Here is a 5,915-nt window from a genome sequence, read left to right on the forward strand (position 1 = left end):
GATCCTGTTTAAAGCTATTGTTTCTATTCAACCTTATTGCATTTATTTTCGAATGTCATTGGGTGGAATTAACCTATTGTTTGTTATAGCCCTTTTGTTCTTGATTACTTTATTCCTTGATACCTTGGGTTATTATAACTTGACTAGTTGAGCTTTATATATATTGGTTCAGCTAGATATTAGATATGATTGCTTAGCCATGCTTAGAAACATAAGCACACTATTGGGATAATTTGTGATTCACTATTATTTAATGATGGCTTAATGATAGCTCACGATGGTCAATCGTGATTAGTTAATTAATTAAATTGCCAACTAAAACTTGATAAAGGTGGGTTGTGAGCACAAGGTTTTGATGGTTGTGCTCATGACAATTAAGGACCGATTCACGAGTTTCGGTTGTGAAACATTAACCGTACCAACCACAAGCCAGCTTGGGCAACGGCTTTACCTTTTGTATAGCATTGTTCATTGCGGAGCACCAGACTGAGAAGTGGCGGAGATAAGCCCACGGGGGTCGCTGGGGAGTCCATGCCTTGTTTATAAGGGGGTGATTATGATCCAGGAATGGTGCGCTGTGGTGGATTGTGTTGTGTGAGGGGTACTGTCACAGCTCCTTTCCGAGGTACCGTGGTGGTATCGAGGCGCATGGTGACATGTCGTGGGGCTGTGTCTTGTGGGTACAGTGGTACACCTCTAGCCAGAGTAAAACTATTCGAATAGCCGTGCCCGCGGTTATGGGTGGGTCTAACAATGTCTTTCGTGATTAGTTTCACACTTCTCACCATAATAAAAGATGCTATAACTGGTAATAATTTGATTAGCTCCTGGTTTGGAATGGTATATTCCTGGTTTGGAGATAGAACTGTGCAGCCGGGATGGTTGTTCAGAATGGTTGGGCCTATGCAACAGGGTATGTTGTATAGCGTTGGTTTAATATTGTTTAATTATTACTTAACTATTTTATTAAATTCTGAAATGTTTATTAAATGCTGTTTATGCAAATGAAACCCTACTATGCCATCCTTTGTTATCCTGTGCACTTGCATATTTGTTGCGTGGCTTGCTGAGTATGTCATATACTCACCTTGAAATATTCATCAGAGGAGGAATTCTACAGTGATGCTGATGGTGTGGAGGATTAGGTGTAACCCTGGTCAAGCTGCCTGTGGAGTGGAGTCGTCTGCGCCGTTTATCTTATTTTTCCGCTGCTTAGATCTTTATTGATTGAGAGGAACTATCTACCTCTGTAATGACATTTTATTCGCTTATTAATTAGAGTGATAATTGTACTCTATTATCAATTTGTTATTGTATGCCTCGGCTGATTCCTAGACGAGGGTTCACACACATGTAAGCGTTTGGAATTTTGGATAGAAATTCCGGGCGTGACACAAAAGCGATACAAAGCGATACCGGGAAGCCTCACGCTCCCCCTCTATTTATACATGAGGTAGGCAGCCTAAAGCCACGAACCAAACTCATACTAGATATCCTAAACACCTTAGAAAACCCTCTAGTACAAGAAAGAAACTTTACATAACCAATCGTACCAAATTTGGACTCCTTCCAAATTCGACTCCGCATCCCATACGCAGACAACACCTCCATCGTATGCCATATGGAATCTCCATCAACCACGTGCATTAACTCTAGCCTTAGTATCCCGCATGATATCTGACCACCACGGACATCGTCTTACCACCAAGCTGACTCCCGGTCCATCACCGCAAATACTCTCCCGAGGCATCGAGTCACCTACACATGAAACAAACAAAGAAACCATATTCCGAGACCAAGCTATCCCCAACTTGACTCATTAGTAGCAAACAACAGTATTACATACGTATAGTATCCATCTAGAAACCATAACCATGAAACAATCACGGATATCCAAAGAAACAACCCGAAACCGAAACCGACACAGCGTAGGCCGGTCAGACCGTGGGCCTGGCCGGTCTGATCGCACACATAGCACCGGTCTGACCGGCAACCTCCACCTGGTCGGACCGGACACATAAAATAACAGTGAATCCGACGATCACTTGAAAATTGATTATCTCCAAAAACCACTTCGACGATAATCTCTAAATATCAAAACCAATAATCACAGATGCCAATTGTTCATCACAGAATAAGAATCAAAACACACATTGATCTTACAATATATTTGTATGGTCAACATTTAGGTACAAAAGAAACTAGTCACTATAAGTCTATTATCAAGAAAGAGACATAAAAACCTAAACTTAATTAAGAATATGGGCAAGAAGTTCGTCACTCTTTCTTCCAGTAATAATATATGTACTCATCTTATTAATATTATGCTGTGCATGTGCATTATAACGGGTCCAGACCGCGCGCTGGGAATGGGCTAGGTATGGATCTATCCTAAAGCATGCGATTGTCTTTGAATTAGCAACCGCTTTTCCTTTTTTTTTTTCTTCTCCCGGGAGAGCGTACGTACAACATCAAATGGAGGGAGGACAAACAACTCCATTTTAAGAGATAACAGTCATTAGAAAATGCCGTATGTTCACATTTTGTTGTGTCATATTTTGTTTTACTAGAAGCTATGACCTCATATGAAAGCACTTAAAAACGTGCATCTAATAGTACCGCTTTTGTATTCGAAAAGAAAATAAATATTTCTCAACACTGAATAATTGTGACAGTCTCAAAATCAGCACCATGCACTTTTAAACTTTCGCGTGCCTATATGTTTGGATGACATGATGGTCACCAGTACTACGCCAGATCCTCACACCTGTGACAATATATCTGTGATGGGCATAAGTGTTGGTCAGTGATGAGGGTCACCTTTGACGGATCCTATGAGATGCCGTCATTGGTGAGCCATCCAGCGGCGACCCGTCATAGGTAATTAGTCACCTATGACGGGTCAAAAATGGAACCTGTCAAAGCTGAGGTAAAGTCACCTCTAACGGGCTAGAAATATATGGCCCGTCACAGTTAACTAGTCACCTGTGACGGGCCAAAAACGGAACCCGTCAAAGGTGAGGTAAAGTCACCTGTGACGGGCCAAATATTTGTGTGCAGTCAAAGATGATTAAAAAAAATCGCCGTCATAACCTCCTCCCGGCTCCGAACCCACGCCCATCGGTCTTATCCTTTTTTCTTTCGCCTCCCTTCTTCTTCGGCTCTCCCTTCTTCTTCCGCCTCTCCCTCTTTCTCCCTTCTTCCTCGGCCGTGCGGCCAGATGCCGCTGGGTGCCGGCCAGATGTGGCTAGATGTGGCCGGGTGTCGGCGTCCCGTCCCCGAGCGTTGGCGTGGCGAGATCCGGCGGCCACTGCAGCCACCTCGTCAGGCAGTTCGCGCAGGATCGGCGGCCGCTGCAGCCACCTCGTCAAGTCCATCGGCAAGCCGAGGCCCGGCAGGAACGTCTGCGAGATAAGGGATGCCAGATCCGTCCTCTCCAACACTGGATCTAGCTCCTCCAAGGGCTAGCCGCCTCCTTTCCCCGCAAAAAAAAAGGGCTAGCCGCCTCCTCCATCACCAGATCCGGCTCCTCCAAGGGCTAGCCGCCTCCTCCAAGGGCAAGTTAGGGGATCCCAGATCCAGGTCGGGGGAAACCAGATCCGGCTCCTCCTCCATCATTGAGCAGCCACCTCCAATGGCTAGCCGCCTCCTTTATCCCCGAGCGGCGACTGCCTTAGTGTCCACATCCTCCTGTGAGCACCGGTCCTCGCCACCTCCTCCATCTTCGAGCATGTGTTTGTATGTGTTTTTTATTCTTGTGATTTGATTTTAGATCTTGCAAGTTATCGGTGCCAAGTTTTTAATTCCGGTGTGTTCTTATTGAAGCCGCATGATGTGTTGCCACTGGAGATTAATCGCAGGGGTGGATGACTGATGTGTTGCCACTGATTTGTTTGTTGAAGCCGCATGAGGTGTCTTGTTTTTCTTGAAGGTGGTGTACATTGTAGTTCTCAAGTAGTTTGCAGTTGCACTAGTTTGTTTTTATGTTCATTGTAACATCAACCTTGTAAGTTCTTGGATCAGAAATGTAGTCTAAATTGTTCTGGATTGTTCAGCGTGGATCTGTAAATCATTGTTGCAGGAAGGTATTTTTTTTTGGGTTGATTTTTCACACCTGTGACGGGTTGACTGCTTTAACTCGTTTGAGGTGGCATCATCTGTGATGGGTTCTAATTATAACTCGTCAGAAATATCTCTCACCACTAATGGTTTGCTAATTGCAACCCGTCACAGGTGTCTCTCACCACTGACGGACCTTCAACCGTCACAGGTGAGGTTAAGTCATCAATGATCACAAATCTGTGACCAAGGGACAAACCCGTCAAAGGTGAGGGTTTGGACCCGTCACAGATGACCTGGTCCGGTGTAGTAAGTATTCCCTCTCTCCTATAATATAAGGCGTGGTTAAAGTTGGCATGGCCAACAAACTAACCTTTAACTTATAATTTCTCATATACTATAAGATTTGTAGCAACAAAATTATAACCATATGAAAGTAAATTTAAATGTCAATCTACTGATATAATTTTTAACTAATAAAATCCATTTCATATTATACTAAGTGTTGGTCAAAGTTTGAATCTTGAAATGCGTGCATGCATTATATTATGGGATGGAGGGAGTACAAAAGAAACTCACTTTGGTGTTCATTGGGAACTGTCACGTCCTGATAAATTCATCCCGAAATAAAAATCATTCTCTAAAAGGAATAATAGAATTAACTAAAATTCAAAAAGAAATTCGCAAACACTAAAATACGTACAAGAAAAATTCGAATGTGGCCCGGAGAATTTTTGTTAAATTCTCCTTGGTCTAAAAGGAGCCCTCAAATTTTACTTGAATTTTCAGAGCACCGGAAATAATTATTAAGCAACAAAAACAATTAACAAAGTTTACTAAAAAGAAAAAAAATAAAAATAACCCCTCCTTCCTCCTTTGGGCCGAGCCCAGCCCAAAGTCCTCCCACTCTCTCCCTCGGCCCGCGGCCAAAGTCCTCCCTTCCTCCCTCTCTTTCTCTCCCTCTCCTTCTCTCCCTCCTTCCCCTCGGCCCAACTCCCTCCTCCTCCCTCTCTCCCCCGGGCTGCCTCTCCCTCCTCTCCTCCTGGGCCGGCCGCCCGGCCCAAGCCGCTCCCCCCTGCCCGAGCCGCCCCTCCCTCCCGCGTGCACGCGCCTGTCACACGCGCTGACCGCGCTCCTGCGTGGGCCCCACCAGCCAGGTCGTCGTCCTCCTCCTGCACAGCTCCTATCTCTCTCCCGTGAACCCTAGTTTCTTGCTCCCTCTAATCCGCGCAAATCAAACATGGATTCCAAAATTAATTGGGGGGAATTAATTCCCATTCCTTCCTCTTCAATTCCCCCCAATTTCCCCCTTGATTCGTGCCCTCTATCGCTTGGAACGGCCGCGCCATTCCCGGCCGCCTTCCATGGCTGCCGGCCGTGTTTCCCGTCGCCGTTCCGCCCTCTCCCGTGCCCGGCTCCCTCCCCCATCCTATAAAATGGAACCCCCTCGCTCCATTCTATCGTTTTAGCCCCTTCCCTAGCTCCCCCGCGACCATACCACCTCTCCCCACCTCCTCCTTCTCTTTCCTCGGTGCCGGCCACCCTCCAGCCGCCCTTACCGCCTCGCCCACGCGCTGTCTGGCTGTGCCGCTGCCTCCCTCGGCTCTGCAACATCGCCCCCCTCACCGGCCTCACCTCCTCCTCACCCAAAGCTCGCCGGAGTGGCCTCCTCGTCGGCGTCCAGTACCTCCCCGTCTCCGGCCGGCTCCTGTTCGTCGCCGGTACGCCGATCAACGCCGCCGTCTCCTCCTTCAATACCGCGGCATCGTCTCCTTCCCCGGCCACTCCTCGGTTTCGCCGGAACACCACCGTGCCGCGCCGGCCTCTCCATCCACCTCGCCGGAATTTCCCCGGTC

General features: G+C 46.8%; 1 pseudogene; it reads left to right on the top strand.

Annotated features, from left to right (window-relative positions):
- Nucleotides 1-3,220: 3,220 nt before the first annotated feature.
- Nucleotides 3,221-3,874, top strand: LOC127770130 (uncharacterized; annotated as a pseudogene).
- The last annotated feature ends 2,041 nt before the right edge of the window (nt 3,875-5,915 follow it).

This window comes from Oryza glaberrima, chromosome 4, assembly GCF_000147395.1.
Source record: "Oryza glaberrima chromosome 4, OglaRS2, whole genome shotgun sequence".
Lineage (NCBI taxonomy): Eukaryota > Viridiplantae > Streptophyta > Magnoliopsida > Poales > Poaceae > Oryza > Oryza glaberrima.